This window comes from Lepisosteus oculatus, unplaced genomic scaffold, assembly GCF_040954835.1.
Source record: "Lepisosteus oculatus isolate fLepOcu1 unplaced genomic scaffold, fLepOcu1.hap2 HAP2_SCAFFOLD_48, whole genome shotgun sequence".
NCBI classification, from domain to species: domain Eukaryota; kingdom Metazoa; phylum Chordata; class Actinopteri; order Semionotiformes; family Lepisosteidae; genus Lepisosteus; species Lepisosteus oculatus.
Window position 1 is genome coordinate 951289 of NW_027168020.1, and position 23724 is coordinate 975012.

Below are 23724 nucleotides of genomic sequence, written 5' to 3' on the forward strand. Positions count from 1 at the left end.
TTTGTGCAACATCCGAGAAGAGTACTTGTGGCTTGAATGTGGACTGTACGTGCCCGCCCCCTTTCCTCTGTAGTGCATGAGTTCCTCCCGGCATGCCCTTCGTCATTGTTCTGTCATCTTGTATTTAAAGGGTTGTATTTCTGCTGCTGAAAATAAGCAACGGTTTTCTCACAACGCCCTTTGTTCCCAACGGAGCCCTTGTCTGTCATGAAATTCTTCAAAACCTCAAGCTAGAAGAAGAAGACGACAAATATGAAGCGTTACAGCAACGACATGCCATGAGACGATTGATAACGATTTCCATAGGATCCCCGCGGTTGCCTGGCAACCGTCAGCTTTGCGCAGTGGCAGTATCGTAGCCTGTGAGGTTTAGCCGAGGCGCGATTATTGCTAGTTGAAAACTTTTCCCAATACCCCGCTTCCACCGGTTTGCAATACAATCGACGAAAGCAATTTTTAACAGTCTCGTCAGAGACTGAGCAAGGTGTTTAAAGACAGATTTTGTCATGGTGACATCATGGTAGAAAGAAACGAGCTTGTTACGTCTCAACAGAAACGCTCTTTAGCTCTTTCAGCGTTATGCAGAGAACAGCGTCTGTCGAGATTACTTTTGTGTCAGCGCGAAACGCCGTGTGCTGTCAGTTTGATTTCATATTGCTCGTAGCGGCGCCCGGCTTTTGTCTGTCAAATGTTAGGTTGCGCTTCTTCATGCTGCATCGTCGGCATGAGTGGAGCTTTTTAAACGTCTGTACTTACTGCGCCCCATAAGAAATCGTTTGTCCCCGTTCAAAAGAGATTGTGCGATGTCCTGCAGCGTTCGCAAAGCAAACCTTTGACAGTTTGAAAAGAGGAATTTATTCTGCTTCCTGTGCGTGCAGTAGTTACAAAGTTGAACGCCTTTACACGATCTGCTGCAGTTTTCAGTGGGCGGGCTTTGTCAAACGGCTTGGAAAAACGCACTGTTTCGGCTCGGGAAACATCCCAGTGGGCATTGATTCGTCGAATATATGTATATTTACGGCGAAAATACGGCTATACGTATATATACGTCGCCTCGACGTATAATCAACGTCGAATTGCAACCGTAAAATCGACGACATGAATAAACGCATATATAACGTCGAAAACACATCTAACACAGTGCCTGAGGCCTTTTACTGTATGTATCGTGTGTGCCGCAACTAGGAGTATACGGCACTCTGCACAGTGTACGAAGTAAATTATTTTCGCAGTAATTAATTTATTATATTTACTATATTTATTATACACGTGTAAATTAATTACTGCGAAAATAATTTACTTCGTACACTGTGCAGAATCAGCGGTTTTACAGTATATATCGCCTTTAAAGGTGGCTTCTCAAAACGCTTTACGGGATAAAAACAACCAGAACAGCAGCAACAACAATATTGTATTTCGTTGCACTTTGAAAACCAAGTAATAACTTAACTATACAGTACGTGCAAACGTTTCGTATGTTGCTGTCGTGAATGCCTGCGTACCCATAAGTATCTTATTTGCCTTGTGTCTGTCTACAGTATATCTGTCCCACTACCCCCCTCTCTCCCTCAATTCAATTCAATTCAAGGTGTTTTATTTGCATGACAGATGGGTACAAGCAGTGTTGGGTATGTATATTGTAACACTTACTGCCGACAGGCACTGTGTAAGACCCGGCGTACCAGATCAGCGCACCGAGGAAGCGTTTGCATTTATAACTTAGTTTTTAAAATTAGTCAAGCAATATGAACTCCCGGAGTGCTGGCTGTGACGAATTAAACCGGTCTCACAGGTATTCAAAGTAGGAAGTACAGTGTTAAGTGGTAGCTGGGCTACTCCCTCAATAGAATCGCTTTAAGGAAAAGCATTTTCAGAGAGCAATCATGCTGTGTTTATGTAGAAAAAGCGATTAGGTTTATGAGCAATCTAATTACCTATTTGCTTAAAACGCTATATAAAATAAAGTTTATTTAGAGATGAATGATCAGTGTCGCAGTTTAAATAATGGGAGTCTGGAAACTAACACACAGCACCACCGGATTTAATATCGCCATAAAAACGCTATAAAATAATGTGACTAGGCACAGAAAAAGTTTACAGCACAGTACAATAATAAATGCTGACCATGACTTTAGAAGCATAAATTACCTTACACTCAATTTAAACACAAGCTGTCTTTCTGTATGAACCTCTAAGCTGGTTCATACAGAAAATGTAGAAATGCATTAGCCTGATTATGATTAAAAAACACATAATTAAACACGCGTTTGCGATTTAAATCACAACACGATTTAAATCAATATAAATGTTTATATTGTAACGCATACTGTCCAGCCTCCATTTCTCTATAAAAATTTATTCTGTTGCACACACACACACACTAAAAGCAGGAACCGCTGTCAGAAGGGAAGATATGTTCAAAATATCGCAAATATCGATCATGTTGCGATATTTTGAAATATAAAAGTCAATTGATTGTCCATAATATCGCTTACCTATTTTTTCGAAGATATGTTTGTTAAAAGAAAAGTCCAGCACCAGCTGGATGTGAACACACAACCTGCCAGTTGATAGTCACGCACCTAGACCAGTCGGCTACAAGACAGCTCGCATGAACAGCCAGGCGAAACAGCCCTACACAGCCCTGTCGCAGTACACGGATATAATCATACCGTTATTAAATTCTTTAGATACGCGATTCCATATTATATTCCCTTTTAATCAAATTCTAAAAGTATGCTTGTTGACTCCGGAATCATGTTAGTTAAAGACTTCGAAGCTTACAATGTTTAGGGAGAAATGGAATACTGGTGTGTATTTTTTTCTTTAAAGTACCAAGACCAGCTATATACTGTATGTTTATGTTCCAAAATTAATATCGTTTATGGCCTTCACACGCGTTACAGTATGCTCCTATTCTTTTTATGCTCAGCTACTAAGATTTCCCTTCAGTGGTAAAATTCAATATCTACAACAGGCACAGTAAAGACATTTACAGTAAGTCTTTCTACGACAGACCAACGGACCACGAGTGCCCCTGTCGGTCAACCAATCACGCACCGCGGTACCCCGTGTCATCTTACCTGCGGTACGTGTCTGTACCGCTCACTTTGAATGGCTGCATCTGTAGCTGATCACTGTCAGTCAGGGAGCTCAGAGGTGAAAAGCCTGTTTGAGAGACAATTCGCTGTCGATCAGTTCAATATGTTCCGTACCAGCTCGGCACACCTGAGATCATCTTGGTAGCTGTGTAGCTCAGATGAGTGAGAGCGTGTGTGTGTGTATCACCGTGATTGGATGCCGGTCCTTCTCAGGTCACAGTAAACCTTCTGCTGCCTAACCTCCCTAATTTTGGGGATCCCTTTGAAAAAGCAAAGGAAAACTAAACTGGCTCTTCATCAGCGTGATCGACCCCACCCAGTGTGCCCCAGTGGCCTAATGGCTAAGACACTGGCCTCCTAAGCCAGGGATTGTGGGTTTGAGTCCCATCTGGGGTGCTCCTGTCCCATTTTGAGTGTACAAATGTCCTTGTGATTTGCAAAGCTACAACCCCACCTTACTCAGTGAGCGTCTCTGCTTTTCTCTCACATACAGTTGGGAGAAAAAATTTTGTAAACAGCCCTTCGGAATGATGTGGATTTCTGCATGAATGGCTCCTAACATGTGATCTTATCTTTATCTAAGTCATAATAATTAATAAAGAGAGTCTGATTTAACAAACAACACAGGCCCAACATTTGACATTGCTGTTTCTTTATTGACCAAATGGTTTAAACAATCAAGGTCATTGATGGAAAAAGTACGTGAACCCTTATATTAAGGAGCTAGTGGAACCTCCTTTATGACAAAAACCTCAACCCCTACTTTCTGTAGCGGCTGGTCAGACCTGAGCAGCGGTTAGGAGGTATTTTGGCCTATTCCTCTATGCAAAACTGTTTCAGTTCATGTATATTTTTGGGATGTCTTGCGCTGAACGGCCTGCTTCAGATCACGCCACAGCACTGCAATGGGATTGGGGTCAGGACTCTTACTTGGCCATCCCAAAATACGGAATTTCTTCTGTTTCAGCCACTCTGTTGTTGATGTACTCCTTTGTTTTTGTCATGCTGCATGACCCAGCGTCTTTCGAGTTTTAGATCACAGGCAGACACCCTGACATTCTGCTGTAGAATTTCCTGATACATCTTGGAATTCATCGGTCCCTCGATGATTGCAAGCCGTACAGCCTCCGCCATGCTTCCCAGGTGGGATGAGGTTTTGGAGTTGGTATGCAGTGTTTTGTTATCTCCAAACATAACGCTGTGCACATTTACCAACAAGTTCAACTTTTGTCACGTCTGTCCACAGAACATTGTTCCAGAAGTTGCTGTGGAACATCCATGTGGTCTTTAACAAACTTGAGAGGGGCAGTGGTGTTTTTTTTGGGGGGAGAGCAGTGGTTTCCTCCATGGTGACCTCGCATGATCACCGCTCCTGTTCAGATTTCTTCTTATGGTGGACTCATGAACACAGACGTAAGACAAAGTCAACCACCTATTCGCTAGATCCCATCCCCACTCAGCTAGTCAAAGATTCCCTCGAAGGACTGGCAGGACCTATAATTAGTATGATGAATGCATCGCTTGCGTCAGGCGTTGTACCTGATCAATTTAAGGTAGCGGTTGTTAGACCGCTCCTTAAGAAGTCAAATTTGGATCCACAAGTTCTTAACAACTACAGGCCTTTCTCAAAGGTCCCATTTCAATCTAAAAGTCTTGAGAGAATAGTTGTTGCCCAACGTCAATCGTAACTGGATTCAAATAATATACTTGAGAAATTTCAGTCTGGTTTCTGAAACTGCATTAACAAGAGTCGTAAATGATATTCTCTTAGCTACTGATGCGGGGAATGCAACAGTGCTTGTGCTTCTAGATCTTAGAGCTGCCTTTGACACGGTTGACCTCTCTGTTTTGTAACACAGGCTTGAGTTTGAGGTTGGCTTATTTGGAACCGTCCTTCAGTGGTTTACTTCACATTTAACTCATCGTTTTCATTATGCTCAAATATCTAATAATTGTACTGCTTCATCAACGTCACCAGTTCAATTTGGGGTACCAGAGGGATCAGTGCCGGGACCAATATTGCTCTCTCTCTCTACATGCTGCTGCTAGGTAGGATAATCCGAAAAAATAATATGAACTTTCATTCATATGCTGATGACACTCAAATAAACATTTTGTTTACACCAAACGACAACTCTTCTATTATCACTTTAGTTAAATGCATTAAGGAAGGAAATACTTGGATGTGTGAAAACTTTTTGTTACTCAACTCTGAGAAAAATGAGGATCTGTTGATCGGAGGCAACAATACTGATAGGACTACTATAACTTCAGCACTTAACTCAGAGGATTTAAACATTTGCCTCAAAGAGACAGCACGTAACCTAGGCGGCATATTAGACACAAGGCTCTTAACAACTTGCATTGTTAAGTGCCTTGGGACAACCTTGTTGTGAAAGGCGCTATATAGAAATACATTGATTTGAATTGAATTGACAATGTAAAATGTTGTGTGTGTTGTTTGTTAAACAAGACTGTCTTTATTTATCAAAAAATAAAAGGAATTTGCTAGGAATGCAAATGTTAGGTTGCGCTTCTTCATGCTGCATCGTCGGCATGAGTGGAGCTTTTTAAACGTCTGTACTTACTGTGCCCCATAAGAAATCGTTTGTCCCCGTTCAAAAGAGATTGTGCGATGTCCTGCAGTGTTCGCAAAGCAAACCTTTGACAGTTGAAAAGAGGAATTTATTCTGCTTCCTGTGCGTGCAGTAGTTACAAAGTTGAACGTCTTTACACGATTTGCTGCAGTTTTCAGTGGGCGGGCTTTGTCAGATGGCTTGGAAAAACGCACTGTGTTTCGGCTCGGGAAACATCATGAGAAGTGTCCTGCATGTTTTCTGTGTATAGCTGTCTTTTAACGCATACAGAATTCATTCGAAATCATTGATTTCTCCAATTAACAAGGGTCCCTTAAAGGATGAGTCAAAGTAACGTCTAATCGGATTAGTTTCCTTAGAGCTGGTTCAGAGTTTGCTCAAGAGTTTACCTTTCACAGATGCGCAAAGAAGAATGTTGGGGGTGCACGCTTCAAGGTGCCTTACAGCTGTAGGGAGTGATTCGAGACGATTCGTGGCGTGTGCTCGTTCCCATATACCGTACGCCCCGGGGTGCAGTGCTAGGATGACGTACAATACCGCTTGGGCACGTAACGGCGTTATATGCAAGTGCGGGACGTGAGGGTTTTCGTTTGTTCATTTTGTTTTGCTCTGCTTTGCTTTGTTTCGTGGTCAAGTGGCGTAAGGTAAGTCGTAATCCAGGGAGAACACTGGTGGCAAACAGTCCGAGGTGAGAGGCGAGGTCCAAAGTCGAAAAGGCAGAAGGGGAGTCCAATATCCAGAATAAACGAGGTAATGGAAAAAACGCCAGGTAGAGCTCTCAAGGAGTAGACTCAATACCAGCGGGAAGCTGGTAAAAATAGCACTGCGTACCGCACGGTGGAGTGTGTGCAGGTGGGTTAACTCGTGCGGCGGCGTTTGTTAATAATCACCCGCTGCTGGTGCTGTTTAGATTGCTTAAGAGTTGGTCTTAACTGCCTGGCGGTCATGACAAGCTCCTCTTTAAGCTGTGGTTTAGTTTTGCATTCATGTGTTTCTAGAGCAGTTATTTATGGGAGTGGGTGGGTCTTTCACAGAGGCTCAGGACAAATCCCCTGCATGAAAGTCTACTGTGTGCGTTCAAACAGTCACAGGTCAAGAGCCAGGCAGGAGGACAATGGACAGAAGAAGCAACGAACTAAAAATAAAAGAACGAATATGAAAAAGCCACCATCTTTTTCTTTTTGACATTTTCCGACTTTCATGCAAGCCAGGACAAAGTTGCTCGTAGCTACTTGTGGATTCAAATACTCTATCGAGTGCTTTGATGAGTTTTTGCAATTTGATTGTCGTCCTGTCAGCCTGTTTCTGTTTTTTTTTTCAATCTAGTGATGGAAAGTAAGAGGGAAATGATGGAGCAATCAATAACCGCTCCGGAAAAATGGCAGAAAGAAATGGCCCGTCACTAAGGACATTTGTGAAGCAGAGGAGTGACATCACCACAAAGGCGACTTATTCTGCTGATCGTTTTGGTGAATAATGATTGAGGCGCGTTAAGAGAAAGGTAGCTGCGTCAGCATGCTTAGGCTGCAAAGGATAAAGCAAAGGTTTACTCCATGCTGAAAAGAGAAGAAAAAAAGCACAACGTTTCGGCTGTGGAGCCTTCTGCGCCATCTTCTTTAGCGATGGTGATGATGTTTACATTGGAAAAACTGAGACACGCACACTGGAGGGGCTTGAACCACCAACTGTTCAGTTAACAGCCAAATGCACTAACCGATTGCACCACAGAGTCTGACGGTCTTTTGTGCTCCCTACATTTGCAGGTTTATGGTCAAAGAAAACAATCGTTTGCGCTTCTTGTAGTCAGCAATATTTTTTCACTGACAACCAAGAAATGGATTTCATCTTTCACAAAATGTATGGATTTCTTCAAAAACAAGTTATTCCAGAAAGGAAATGAATTCTTGCATTAAACTGAACAAAGCTGTACATGTTTGTCTGAAATGATACATTTGGCACAACAAGACACGGAGAGAGGCACAGCTGGTATTCAGACCCAGGATCGCCTGCTTACTAGGCAGGCACTTTAAGCCACTAGGGAGCACCGCACTTTTACAGACACTTGGACACATCTGCGCTCGGTGTGCACTTAACATAATCTCTGAGCCCGTGCCTCTTTCCCGTTTAATAGCAGAACTGACGCCAAGAGAAATGATGAGAAATGGCATTTATCGGGCACTTTTCATGTCCAAGGAGCTCAATGCCCTTGACACCTCCCCAAGGCGACAGAGCTGTGCATTCTTTGGCGACACCATTTTTTCTTTTGTTTAATTTCTATACTTATTGATAGAATAAAAACGATATGTCATGTACTGTAAGGGAAATGTCTCTTTTCATGGGGAAAGCTAGCACCAGCAAATGTTGTGTTTAGAAGAAGTGATTTAACATGACACGTGACCTAATTTACCGGAGCAAAAGCTCACCCAGCAAGCCCTGCTTTACTTCTACAGGAGAGAAGTACTGTAGAGTCTGCAAGATGTTCAGCTGGGTAGCTACGTCAGCATGCCTCGGCTGCAAAGGAACAAGTAATAGGTTTATTGCATGCTGAAAAGAGAAGAACGGAAACACAGCGTTTCAGCTGTGAGGTCTTCTCACACCTGAAGAAGCCTCACACCTGTAAAAGGCTCCATGGTTTTCTTTCTTCTCTTTTCAACATGGAATACACCTATTGTCTGCAAGATGTGACAATTTCATGGTGTTTTGGAAGAAAACCTTTTTTCTTTGAATTCAAAATCAATCGGAATTTCAGCACGACACAATACTTTTTCTGTTTTAAGGAGATGATATTTTAAACCTGGTAAAAATAGTAGGAAACACAAGTTTCTTGCTGTGAAAATTTAGATGGAGAAGTGTACTACTAGTAGCAGTGTAGAGCTCTCTGTGGTGGAGTGCAAGCGCATGTTCTATGGGCCAGTGGCGTAATGGATAACGCGCCTGACTTTGGATCAGAAGATTGTAGGTCTGAGTCCTGCCTGGCTCGTGAGGCTTTTAAACCTCTCAGGTTCCTCGGTAACAGGTTGCCGTCATGTATATGAACTATAGAAAAGCATTTGCCACAACCCGTAAATTAGCACGCAAGTGCGGGCTAGTTAACACAGAACTGTATGGAGATCATCTCCAGCTCCGAGCTCAATTGCAATGAAAAAAAATGCAGAACAGAACTGGAGAGCAGCTGAATTTGTGCTCAGTAGGGTGGGGAGGACTCAGCATTACTATTGTTCTAATTGGCATGAACTGCAGGGGATCTGAATCAGAACATGTCAGTTAGTTCGATCATTGCGTCAATATGTAGGCCACGTTAATACAGAATTATTACTTTGTCTGTCTCGTCTTTGTATATAGCTGAATGTCCCTGACAATTTCATGTTAGTTTTTAAGAACGACATTGGTGCTAATATATACATATATAGCATATAAGGAACACGTAAAAGTTTAGTCCATGCTGAAAAGATAAGAAAATCGCCACAACGTTTCATCTTGGAATAAATCTTTACTTGTTGTTTTGCAGCCTACCCATTCTGACCTTACTCCTCCCTTGAAATTCCCTAACAGATAAGGGTACGTAACGGCTCATGCGATGCTCAGTTGCAATTTGTCCCAAAACAAACAAGAACAGCAGCTGAGGGTTTGAGTTTGAACATGGATTGTATTAAAGCAGCTTTTATTTCCATTGATAAATGCTAGATATTCCTACAGAGATTCTCCAGGTGAGTAAGCGATTCCTGTTTCTGTTTCTATTTCTGTTTCATATATATATACAGTATATATATAGGAACAAGTAATAGGTTTATTCCATGCTGAAAAAAAGAAGAAAGAGAACACAACGTTTCGGCCGTGGAGCCTTCTTCACACCTTGACACCTGAAGAAGGCTCCACGGCCGAAACGTTGTGTTCTCTTTCTTCTTTTTTTCAGCATGGAATAAACCTATTACTTGTTCCTTTGCAGCCTACGCATGCTGACGCAGCTACCCACCTGAACTACTACAGTATATATATATATGTTACATGTGTCTCTGCAATAGTATAAATGTGTTATACACTATCAGGGGCTGCTTTTTTGTGCACCTCATCTACAACAAGGGTTTTTTTTTCATTTATGTTTGTGGACCTTCACCATTTGAGGAAGTGAGTTAGATAAGAAAGTTACAGGTATGGTGAGCAATGACTGACAAAGGCACGTACTGCGTATTCCTTACAGAAGAGTAAGCAATTTGTTCTAAAAAACACTGGCTAAAGTCCAACATCGTTAGCAATCTTATTACTTAAATAGAATTAACATCAATAAACTGTAAGGTGCTGGTACATGCGAGTAGATTTGATCTTCTATTAAACAAAAATGCAATTACAGCTCTAAAAAGGTCAACCTAGACTTCTGTAACAGATCTGTTCAGGTCATCGCTGTTCCTCTGACCTTGTGAGTCTTTGGAATTTTAAAAGTGTATTTTGCTTGCCTTTCATGTGGTCTGTGTACAAGTCACTGTGGCATATGCGGTCCTACACAGCCTTGCTATAGACGTGACGAGCCTCCGCTATGTTGCAATGGAGAACAGGTTCAGTATGGAGCTGCCGAGAAAATTCAGCTGGAAAGCTCGTTGCAGAAAAGCATCGTTATCTGCGTCCAGCTGCAAAGCGTTACTCGTGGGTGCTGAAGAATCGATTTCCAAGGCAGTGGGTCTAGGCGATTTAGAGTGTTAAAGGTCCCAGCGAAAACAAAACAGCGCTGGTCCTTTTTCATGCACGCACGAGAGCAAATGCAAAGGACACCGTAGTCGGCAGGATTTGAACCTGCGCAGGGAGACCAAAACAGATTTCAAGTTTGTTGCCTTAACCACTCGGCCACGATTACAGTAAATACGCCAGCTGTTGGCTTCTTGCTACAATCGAACAGGGAGTGCGAGGCGGCGGCGGTGGCGGCGGCAACTTTTTTCAAGTTCGCTCTCCGTTTAAGAAACCTTTTACGCCATACGTGTAAGCAAACACACACCTCAGAGTACTTAAGGGTGGCTTCAAGTTGGAATGATAAAGTCTCCCCGTTCGGACATGAAAATAGAACTTTCTTAGACAGAAAGAAATCAACAACGGAGACATGTGGACGACGATTTCAGTCACTGCACTTTGAATAGCATTTTTACTCGAGTTACAGGAGATGCACGAATGGCCCTTGACCTACGCTCTTACGAATGCCTTGGAACATTCAAAGAGAACAGCCCTCAAGTCCTGCGGTTTATTATAATGTTGTTGCGTGTCGAGGCAGTATTTGACTCCGTCCTACCGTTGAGACACGGGGCGTACTGTAAATGAACTGCACCTGACAGCTTTAGAAAAACACCTCGGCTCAGTACGGTGCTGAGAGCTCAGCGTTGCTGTTGTTCTAATTAGCACGCACTGCATCGGCTATGACCCGAACTTTTCAATTATTCCGATCAGTAAGTCAACACGTAGTCCACATGAAAGGTAGAAATATTCAAGGCAACGTTGGTGTCTGCAATAGCAGACATGAAAGCGTGATGCAATTTCTGTGGCTACATTTGTTGCACGTCATGCACAGTAAGAGTGTTTCTAACACCAAATACAAAGTCAACAATTAGCGATCACGCCTTCTCCTCAGTTAACCCACTGAAACCCTTGCTGTTAACAGTTCTTTACTGCGTGCTTTACGAGCACCTACATATTGTGTCGGTTCTTTCAGCTTTATGCATTAGGTTTTCAAAGGCATAACCAGAGGTGCGAACACAAAGTGTGTGGTTACCTGAAGAATTGATTTCCATGGCAGCGGGGACAAGCGATTTAGCGTTTTTATAGCACGAGGAAAGGAATAGCGGCACTACGCCTTCTCAGCGCAGGCACAAAGCAACGTGCGGCAGACGCCGTAGTCGGCAGAATTCGAACCTGCGCGGGGAGTCCCCAATGGATTTCGAGTCCATCGCCTTAACCACTCGGCCACGACTACAGCGAGCTTGCCGCTGCCGCATTCCTCCTATAATCTAACACGGAGTGCGAGGTGGCTGCGGAAACTTTTTCAAAGTCGCTCTCCGTTAAAAAAAAAAAATACCTTTCACAAAATACGTGCCGGCAGACAAACACGCCTCAGAGGGTTTAAGGCTGGCTTCACGTTCAAATGATAAAGTCTCCCCGTCCAGAAGTCAAAATGCAACTTTGGCAGACAGAAAAAACATCAACAAACCAAAAATGTGGACAAGGATTTTACAAGCTGCACCACACTGCACTTTCAAAAGCATTTACATTCGTGTTAGACGCAGGAATTGCCTTTGATTTGCGCGCTTACGAACGCCATGGAAAACGAAACAAAACTAAAGCCCTCAGCTCTTGCACTTGATTATAATGCCGTTACGTGTCGAAGCAGTAATTTACGTCATCCCACCACTGCAACACGGGGAATAGAGGGAAATGAGCACAAGGTGAGATATTTTTAATCTGTAAGGCTTCTGTAGTTTCTTTTTGAAATCATTGTTACAACATATTATGTAAAAGCATGTTGAAAAGAATCTACCTGCATTCCAGCGGCCCTGAGCAAGAGGCCGCTGTCCAGGAGGAAGAGATGCCAGAGGCTGCTCTAGAAACTGAAACAGAAGCGGATAAGGAAGGGGAAGATGGGAGCTCTGAAGAACTCTATCAGCAGTAAGACTTTTTATTTTTCAGATGTATCTATTTTTTACTAAAATTCTATTTGTCTTATAGGTATAAAATGTTTAAACCGGTGTTTTATATCCTTACAGGCCCTGAGTAGTTAAAAAGTATCAGCAGGCCGGAAGAGAGTGGCCCAAGCTGGACTCTATAGAAAGCACTCCCTGGATGCTCCTCTCCTGATTGGATTCAAACAGTACCTTACCAAGGATCTGGGAGTGGCAAATTATTCTCAGGAGGTATTTATTTTTTAAAGGCATTTAAAATTAAGCAACGGTATCTTCATTGTAAATGTTTTTGTTTCTTAGCTTAAAATTCACCCATGTGAAATGATGTCAGCCATAAACATCATGACTCTATATTTCCTACCTGAATCTATTCTACTTAAATTATTACATTATACACAATTTGAGTTCATTTTAAAAAGTAAAAGGTAATGAAAGGAATGCATTTTCATAAGAAAGATAATACCGATATGCATGTGATAATCTTCCTTATATCATGTAGTGCGTCATTTGGACACTTTGTGGGCTTGAAATACAAAGAAAATCATGTTCTATGGTACAAGATAAATACAAAACTTAAGCTTTTATTTTAATTAGATTTGTTTATAAAAGCATAAGCAATCATTTATTACATCACTTCTTGAATTAAATCTTTTGACAAGAGGTAAGACTTCTATTTTACATTTAAACCCATGTTTAGCTGTGTTTTTTAGATTTAACTGAACCAATTTCTGTGTGTGATAATGTCCTTGAATTCTGACAACATCACACTAAATTACATGATATAAAACAGCTAATGTTTCTAGAGATAAAGTTTCTGGGATGCTTCTAATTACTTTTTATTACCAGGGACAGTTTAATTCACCTTGTACAGTACTGAAAGACCAAGATGATTTTTTTAAAAGTTATTTAACATTTTATAGAACTTTGTCTACTATGGCAACATGATGAGCTTGGTGAAACTTGGAAAAATACTGCTTGGCCACTTATCTTAATATAAAGATAGGATAAAGGTTTATCTTTTGCACCTACCTGACCCCCAGGGAAGGCCAATGCTTTCTAAGTTGATGGTTCCCTACAGTAGACTGTATCTTATCTTCAAAGGTAATGTATATTGACCCAAATCAGTTTTGGAATCCAATCTACTGACAAGATGGAGCACATCCTTTTTTCAGGATTTTAGCATCATACGTTTGGTATATTTACTCCCTAATGCTGAAAGAAATGATCATAGAACATTTGGACACTTTGTGGGCTTGAAATACAAAGAAAATCATGTTCTATGGTACAAGATAAATACAAAACTTAAGCTTTTATTTTAATTAGATTTGTTTATAAAGCATAAGCAATCATTTATTACATTAATATATGTGAAAATAACATTTTAGCATCATACGTTTAGTATATTTAGTCCCTAATGCTGAAAGAAATGATCATAGAACATGACATCTAACCTTACCTGTGGCGTCTTTAATCCCTATTGCTCAATGCACGGTGAAAGCATTGCATACATGTGTCTGACAATGAGGAATGGGCCCCTGAGACAGTCATTTGCATGTTTCACAAACGATCGTATATTACTAGAGATTCTGTTTGGGATTCAGATGTGCATTCGGACAGCAATCCCTTTCAAGAAATGATATGTTCTGGATGAGGTCAAAGGTGATGGAACACTGTATTTAGGATGTGTTTGCAGTGATTGTGTGTCTCCTGCTTCAACGCAGTGATATATAGATGTGCTCCTGTAATTTATTGGTACATGCCCAGGGCAGTAAGCAGTCTGAGGATTTATTTACAGACGGCATAGAGCAGTGAAGCAGTGAAGTAGTGCAACACACTGGATCATTATATTATTAGAATCTATTCTACTTAAATTATTACATTATACACAATTTGAGTTCATTTTAAAAAGTAAAAGGTAATGAAAGGAATGCATTTTCATAAGAAAGATAATACCGATATGCATGTGATAATCTTCCTTATATCATGTAGTGCGTCATTTGGACACTTTGTGGGCTTGAAATACAAAGAAAATCATGTTCTATGGTACAAGATAAATACAAAACTTAAGCTTTTATTTTAATTAGATTTGTTTATAAAAGCATAAGCAATCATTTATTACATCGCTTCTTGAATTAAATCTTTTGACAAGAGGTAAGACTTCTATTTTACATTTAAACCCATGTTTAGCTGTGTTTTTTAGATTTAACTGAACCAATTTCTGTGTGTGATAATGTCCTTGAATTCTGACAACATCACACTAAATTACATGATATAAAACAGCTAATGTTTCTAGAGATAAAGTTTCTGGGATGCTTCTAATTACTTTTTATTACCAGGGACAGTTTAATTCACCTTGTACAGTACTGAAAGACCAAGATGCTTTTTTTAAAAGTTATTTAACATTTTATAGAACTTTGTCTACTATGGCAACATGATGAGCTTGGTGAAACTTGGAAAAATACTGCTTGGCCACTTATCTTAATATAAAGATAGGATAAAGGTTTATCTTTTGCACCTACCTGACCCCCAGGGAAGGCCAATGCTTTCTAAGTTGATGGTTCCCTACAGTAGACTGTATCTTATCTTCAAAGGTAATGTATATTGACCCAAATCAGTTTTGGAATCCAATCTACTGACAAGATGGAGCACATCCTTTTTTCAGGATTTTAGCATCATACGTTTGGTATATTTACTCCCTAATGCTGAAAGAAATGATCATAGAACATTTGGACACTTTGTGGGCTTGAAATACAAAGAAAATCATGTTCTATGGTACAAGATAAATACAAAACTTAAGCTTTTATTTTAATTAGATTTGTTTATAAAGCATAAGCAATCATTTATTACATTAATATATGTGAAAATAACATTTTAGCATCATACGTTTAGTATATTTAGTCCCTAATGCTGAAAGAAATGATCATAGAACATGACATCTAACCTTACCTGTGGCGTCTTTAATCCCTATTGCTCAATGCACGGTGAAAGCATTGCATACATGTGTCTGACAATGAGGAATGGGCCCCTGAGACAGTCATTTGCATGTTTCACAAACGATCGTATATTACTAGAGATTCTGTTTGGGATTCAGATGTGCATTCGGACAGCAATCCCTTTCAAGAAATGATATGTTCTGGATGAGGTCAAAGGTGATGGAACACTGTATTTAGGATGTGTTTGCAGTGATTGTGTGTCTCCTGCTTCAACGCAGTGATATATAGATGTGCTCCTGTAATTTATTGGTACATGCCCAGGGCAGTAAGCAGTCTGAGGATTTATTTACAGACGGCATAGAGCAGTGAAGCAGTGAAGTAGTGCAACACACTGGATCATTATATTATTAGAATCTATTCTACTTAAATTATTACATTATACACAATTTGAGTTCATTTTAAAAAGTAAAAGGTAATGAAAGGAATGCATTTTCATAAGAAAGATAATACCGATATGCATGTGATAATCTTCCTTATATCATGTAGTGCGTCATTTGGACACTTTGTGGGCTTGAAATACAAAGAAAATCATGTTCTATGGTACAAGATAAATACAAAACTTAAGCTTTTATTTTAATTAGATTTGTTTATAAAAGCATAAGCAATCATTTATTACATCGCTTCTTGAATTAAATCTTTTGACAAGAGGTAAGACTTCTATTTTACATTTAAACCCATGTTTAGCTGTGTTTTTTAGATTTAACTGAACCAATTTCTGTGTGTGATAATGTCCTTGAATTCTGACAACATCACACTAAATTACATGATATAAAACAGCTAATGTTTCTAGAGATAAAGTTTCTGGGATGCTTCTAATTACTTTTTATTACCAGGGACAGTTTAATTCACCTTGTACAGTACTGAAAGACCAAGATGCTTTTTTTAAAAGTTATTTAACATTTTATAGAACTTTGTCTACTATGGCAACATGATGAGCTTGGTGAAACTTGGAAAAATACTGCTTGGCCACTTATCTTAATATAAAGATAGGATAAAGGTTTATCTTTTGCACCTACCTGACCCCCAGGGAAGGCCAATGCTTTCTAAGTTGATGGTTCCCTACAGTAGACTGTACCTTATCTTCAAAGGTAATGTATATTGACCCAAATCAGTTTTGGAATCCAATCTACTAACAAGATGAAGCACATCCTTTTTTCAGGATTTTAGCATCATACGTTTGGTATATTTACTCCCTAATGCTGAAAGAAATGATCATAGAACATTTGGACACTTTGTGGGCTTGAAATACAAAGCAAATCATGTTCTATGGTACAAGATAAATACAAAACTTAAGCTTTTATTTTAATTAGATTTGTTTATAAAGCATAAGCAATCATTTATTACATTAATATATGTGAAAATAACATTTTAGCATCATACGTTTAGTATATTTAGTCCCTAATGCTGAAAGAAATGATCATAGAACATGACATCTAACCTTACCTGTGGCGTCTTTAATCCCTATTGCTCAATGCACGGTGAAAGCATTGCATACATGTGTCTGACAATGAGGAATGGGCCCCTGAGACAGTCATTTGCATGTTTCACAAACGATCGTATATTACTAGAGATTCTGTTTGGGATTCAGATGTGCATTCGGACAGCAATCCCTTTCAAGAAATGATATGTTCTGGATGAGGTCAAAGGTGATGGAACACTGTATTTAGGATGTGTTTGCAGTGATTGTGTGTCTCTTGCTTCAACGCAGTGATATATAGATGTGCTCCTGTAATTTATTGGTACATACCCAGGGCAGTAAGCAGTCTGAGGATTTATTTCCAGACGGCATAGAGCAGTGAAGCAGTGAAGTAGTGCAACACACTGGATCATTATATTATTAGAATCTATTCTACTTAAATTATTACATTATACACAATTTGAGTTCATTTAAAAAAGTAAAAGGTAATGAAAGGAATGCATTTTCATAAGAAAGATAATACCGATATGCATGTGATAATCTTCCTTATATCATGTAGTGCGTCATTTGGACACTTTGTGGGCTTGAAATACAAAGAAAATCATGTTATATGGTACAAGATAAATACAAAACTTAAGCTTTTATTTTAATTAGGTTTGTTTATAAAGCATAAGCAATCATTTATTACATTAATATATGTGAAAATAACATTTTAGCATCATATTATTACATACAGGTCTCTAGCTTCAACACAGTGAGATATATATATGCTCAGTGATTTATTGGTACATGCCCAGGGCAATAATCAGAATGAGGATTTATTTTCAGACGGGCTATAGGTAGTGTTGTGAAATACTTCAACACACTGGATCGCAGATTTAGACCCCCTGCACTCTTACTCCTTAAAAACCAAAGAAATGAAGATATGTAGCAATCACATTGTAACAGGGGTGACAGTGACTTAATGCTTATACTAGTGGACTTCTGGTACCTTTAGGGTACGGTGTTCCCTGAAGGGATCTCAAACCCCGCATTTCAGATGCCTAGCTGTATCGCTGATGTGTTGCACCTCAGAATCACTTTTAAACCTTACCTCTGGTATCTTTAATCCCTATTGCTCAACGCATGGTGAAAGTATTGCATAAATGTGTCTGAAAATGAGCAATGGGCACCTGAGAGTCATTTTCCTGTTCAACATGCAATTTCAACATTTTCCTTGGGAGACATCAAGCCCGCAAGCCACTGCTGTGGTTCAGTGGCCAGTGTGGAATTCAGTGGCCCTGTTGTACACAGAAAGCACATTGAGTTCCTTGGACATGAAAAGTTCCAGATAAAAGCCATTTCTCATCCTTTCTCTTGGTGTCGATGTTGCTATTGTATGTAAAGGTGGCAACTTGCTCAGCGAGCAGGCGGAGCACACACCGAATGCAGATGTGTCTGAGTGGTGTGTCCAAGTGGCTGCAAAAGGACAGCACTCCCGGGGCGCCGTGGCTTAGTTGGTTAAAGCGCCTGTCTAGTAAACAGGAAATCCTGGGTCCGAATACCAGAGGTGCCTTTTTTTGTTCTGTCTTCTTATTATTCCGATCAGTAAGTCAACACGTAGTCCACATGAAAGGTAGAAATATTCTCTTGTCTGTCTCTTGTTTGTATAGAACTGAATGTCCCTGACAATGTACTGTTAGTTTTAATTGAAGAACGGCATTTGTGTTCAAATATACCAGACAAGTTTATGTAACTGCTCATGCGACACTCAGTTGTAATTAGTCAAGAAATAAAGTCGAACAACAGCTGCGGGTTTGATTCTGAACGTATGAGATTGCAGCGCCTTTTACTTCCATTGACAAATGATAGAGATTCGAAGAGAGATCCTTCAGACCAGCAAGCAAACCCACGGCTATTTCGGTTTTCTATCTAGGCAACGTTGGTGTCTGCAATAGCATACATGAAAGCGTGATGCAATTTCTGTGGCTACATTTGTTGCACGTCATGCACAGTAAGAGTGTTTCTAACACCAAATAAAAAGTCAACAATTAGCGATCACGCCTTCTCCTCAGTTAACCCACTGAAACCCTTGCTGTTAACAGTTCTTTACTGCGTGCTTTACCAGCACCTACATATCGTGTCGGTTCTTTCAGCTTTATTCATTAGGTTTTCAAAGGCATAAGCAGAGCACCAGAGGTGCGAAGGCAAAGTGTGTGGTTATCTGAAGAATTGATGTCCATGGCAGCGGGTCCAAGCGATTTCGCGTTGTTATAGTACCAGGAAAGGAGAAGCGGCACTTCGCCTCTGCCGCGCAGGCACAAGGCGACATGCGGCAGACGCCAGAGTCGGCAGGTTTCAAACCTGCGCGGGGAGTCCCCAACGCATTTCGAGCCCATCGCCTTAACCACTCGACCACGACAAAAGCGAGCCTGCCGCTGCTGCTGCCGCCGCATTCCTCCTATAATCAAACACGGACTGCGAGGTGGCTGCGGATACCTTTTAAAAGTTGCTCTCCGTTAAAAAAAAAATACCTTTCACAAGATACGTGCCGGCAGACAGACACGCCTCAGAGGGTTAGGCTGGCTTCACGTTCAAATGATAAAGTCCCCCCGTCCGGATGTCAAAATGCAACGTTGTCAGACAGAACAAACATCAACAAACCACAAATGTGGACAAGGATTTTACAAGCTGCACCACACTGCACTTTCAAAAGCATTTACGTTCGTGTTAGACGCAGGACTTGCCTTTGATTTGCGCGCTTACGAACGCCATGGAAAACGAAACAAAACTAAAGCCCTCAGCTCCTGCACGTGATTATAATGCCGTTACGTGTCGAAGCAGTAATTTACGTCATCCTACCACTGCAACACGGGGAATAGAGAGAAATGAGCATACGCTACGAATCGTCTCAATCACTCCCTAGAGTCGTAAGGCGCATTGAAGGGTGCACCCCCATCATTAATCGTTGCGCCTCTGTGAAAGGAAAGCTCTTGGGCAGTCTGTGAAACAGCTCGGATGAAACACTTGATTGCTTCCATGTGCATCTGGAGCCCACCCAGTGGGCAAAAGACGTATAATATACGTCTATTAAACGCATACCTTATATGTCTAAATGTGGTCTACAATTCGTCTAGAATGAAATTCTAATATACGTCTAAAGTTATACGTCAATTATACGTCTATGTTTAGACGTTCATTATACATAAATGGTTGGAGTTCTATTATACGGATAAATTTAGAGGACTATTATACATATATGGTTGGAGTTCCGGATAACTTTAGAGGTCTATTATACGGATAACTTTAGAGGACTATTATACGTATATGGTTAGAGTTCTATTATACGTATAACTTTAGAGGTCTATTATACGTATATGGTTAGAGGTCTATTATACGTATAACTTTAGAGGTCTATTATACGTATATGGTTAGAGGTCTGTTATACGTATATGGTTAGAGGTCTATTATACGGATAACTTTAGAGGTCTATTATACGTATATGGTTAGAGGTCTATTATACGCATAACTTTAGAGGTCTATTATACGTATATGGGTAGAGGTCTATTATACATCAAAGATAGATTTTATAGGTGTAGAAACAAGTAAACCAAGCCAATGATTAGATTTAGAAATGTATTCTGAAAATACACATTCACACCTGAAACATATGTATTTCAAATTATACATTGTATACAATCAATCAACAATCAACATATGGGCAATAATCATAAAAAACACAACTAGTCTTAAACTTCAGCTACAAATTCTGGTAACATGGCAATATACAGTATAGTAATGACAAACACAAAACTAATTACATTAACACACTAACTCAAAACCACATTTTGATTCAAATATACATTTTAAAATGTACAACTTCTATATTTCCAAGAAAATAAAATATTACAATGGAAGTTAAGATGATTTTTTTCCACTATTTGCAAACCCTGTCTAATTGTCCTAACAGTTAGAACCAAAAACCTATTATTTTCAGTGTCCAGATCTCCTGGCCCCCTGCCTTTCATATGCATTCTTCAAGTAACACATTGCATGCTCCTTTATTTCTTTTTCTGTTGATGTAGGGTGGGACTTCAGCACCGCAGCTAGGAGAAAATTATATAATATTACTTCCCAAATAAATGATGATTAATATCTTCTTTAGTATAATTTAAAAAGTGAACGGTTTACTAAGCTCAAAACTGAAATAAATGTATAAAATTTGGCTTGCATCATAGCAGTTGAGCAATAAAGTCTGTCCTAATAAAAGAGTACCCAAAGTTTGAAAGTACAACATAGAATAAGAATAGAGAAACGGCAAAACGATTTTGTGTCATCTTCCCCATTCACACTATTTTATGTGCCATTTTTTGCTTATTCACGTACTATTTTAATCAAAATAATATTAAGAAAGATCTGTATGTATTCAGATAGTATTATTATTGTTCATACTTACTCGTCAAAAGAGGATTGCTGAGATATTTGCGGATATACTTCTACGTTTGAAAAACGTGTCCAAAATTGTGACCAACGAATACTAGCAATGCATTGTGGTATATAACCGGAAAATATGCTGGGTTCGATATTTTCTCAACGTATGCGTTTATTAATGTTGTCGATATTATGGTTGAAATATAACATTGATAATACATCGCGGCTATGTGCCCCCTGCTATGAGCTGATGTGCAATTTTAACGCATGTAGTTAGTAAGGATCGGTCACTGTTGTATGGTATTATATATAATGACATTATGGAATAGGATGGGGACAGGCCTGGCATCACGGGGGGAGATGGGAATGTTGCCCCTTCAGTTTTGGGCAAAAAGATTTACCTAACTTAATTTGCGCCCTAAAAAAATAGTTGTACTTTCTCAATGGTCAGACAACACTAAATGACAGGAACAGTCACTCAGTCTGTTTGATGGGCAGGAGGGCTATCCGTCCAGGAACTGCACATATCAGTGTCGTTATTGAGTGTCAACATTACGATCCTGTTTGCTCAGGTGGACCGATTCCTTGCAGTAGTTTATCATTATACTTAAAATCGTTATATAACTAGGACTAGTTATAGCAGTCTGTGCTTTCTGTTGGTTTTACAACATTTTTTCTTAACGATTCAGAACGTCCATGTAGCTGCAAAAATGAACGCTTATGGTACTTTTCGCTCCAGGCAATACTCTCCAGTGAGAGTGACGAAAAATGTGAAACTGAACTTCATCGCAAATACCAGATTGCTAGTCGATATCTTCTATCATGAAGCACTAATCAATGGCATAGCTGCGAGATTTCATTTGGGTAGCTGCACCGTACAGCTCCGTTTCAACCGAAATATCACCCCCGCTCAGAATTTCAGACGCCCCCCTACAGATTTTTCCCCGGGCACCGCGCACTGATGGGGGACGGGGTTTCCAGGAAATGGTATCAACTTTTCTCAAGAAAATAAAAATAGAAACTCTATAGGCACTCAAACATTTTACTGTTTTTTTTTCAGGCAGGTGGCAAGACCCCTCCGCAAAACCCTTGTATGCCAAGCTGTGGGCATTGATTCGTCGAATATACGTATATTCACGGCGAAAATACGGCTATACGTATATATACGTCGCCTCGACGTATAATCAACGTCGAATTGCAACCGTAAAATCGACGACATTAATAAATGCATATATAACGTCGAAAACACATCTAACACTAGGAGTATACGGCACTCTGCACAGTGTACGAAGTAAATTATTTTCGCAGTAATTAATTTACACGTGTATAATAAATATAGTAAATATAATTAATTACTGCGAAAATAATTTACTTCGTACACTGTGCAGAGTGCCGTATACTCCTAGTGTTAGATGTGTTTTCGACGTTATATATGCGTTTATTAATGTTTATTTCACAGCGTCGTGCACCTTTTCATTGCTCTCGCTTTCAGAGCCTCCGCACGGCACACGACTCGACATCAGGAAGCACATTGAAGTGAAAGCAGGGAGCGCTGCGACATGCACTGTGCAGATCCCGCCACACTAAGAGGTATATAAGCGTCAAAGGCAAGTCATTCCGAGTTGGTCGTTTGTGTTTTCCGTTCAGACGCGAAATGCTGAAATGATCTCTCGGCTCCTCGGTTGTCATTTCTGCTCCGTAAAGGAATCACAGCACGAGTCGGCTTCCAGCACGGTGGGTCGGGACACAATGCCGGGGGTCGGAGAGCGATGTCTTTCTCGTTAGTATAGGACCTGTCACCTGTCCCCACCTGTCACGCGGGAGACCGGGGTACATCAGGACGCGCATTGAAGTGAAAGCAGGATGCGCTGCGACATGCACTGTGCAGATCCCGCCACACTAAGAGGTGAGTGGGTCTGTTCGATCACAGCGCTAGGCGAATCCCCAATCCCCTTTTGTGCGTGGCGACAGAAGAAGTCTGGTCTGTTTCCGCCCGGTTTCGATCCAGGGACCTTTCGCGTGTGAGGCGAACGTGATAACCACTACACTACGGAAACTGTGGTCAGATGTTCCCAGCGGCCCAGCGCTGAGCTTCGCCAATGCGATTCAGCTGCTTCCATTGCCTTTATTGGGGTGCGCTGATGGACCGTGCTCTCTCTCCAGAGACCAGCACGCCTGTCATGGACGGAGCAGGAAAGGCGGCGCCACATTCTACAGCCCTCTCCACGCAATCGACGAAATCGGGCTACTGACGTGGAGAAAATCACCTCTCCAGAAAGTGCAAATATCATCTTGGAGAGTATAAATCCTATTGCCGAAGGTCAGCCCTGTCTACCAGAGTAACCCTCCCACTTCCTGCAGCGATGGTCAGCTCGTCTCACACGCGAGAAGTTTCGGCTGGAAACAAGCGCCCCCTCTTCTCGCACGTTTTGCACGTTCGAGTAGTTTTAATGCGGCTCCTTCGTACACGGTGCTGATCTTTTGGAAAGCAGGAGGCAAAACTGACACGTTCCCATACCGGGAGTCGAACCAGGGCCACGTGGGTGAAAACCA

The 23724-nt window shown here is 40.6% G+C and overlaps 3 non-coding genes across 3 annotated transcripts; 1 reads left to right on the top strand and 2 right to left on the bottom strand.

Annotated features, from left to right (window-relative positions):
* Nucleotides 1-333: 333 nt before the first annotated feature.
* LOC138230229 (U4 spliceosomal RNA) lies at nt 334-475 on the top strand. Its single transcript, XR_011186264.1, has one exon. It is a non-coding gene; the product is annotated as a U4 spliceosomal RNA (small nuclear RNA).
* Nucleotides 476-11566: 11091 nt separating this feature from the next.
* Nucleotides 11567-11648, bottom strand: trnas-cga (transfer RNA serine (anticodon CGA)). The gene has a single exon. It is a non-coding gene; the product is annotated as a tRNA-Ser (tRNA).
* Nucleotides 11649-23155: 11507 nt separating this feature from the next.
* Nucleotides 23156-23228, bottom strand: trnav-cac (transfer RNA valine (anticodon CAC)). The gene has a single exon. It is a non-coding gene; the product is annotated as a tRNA-Val (tRNA).
* Between the last annotated feature and the right edge of the window lie 496 nt (nt 23229-23724).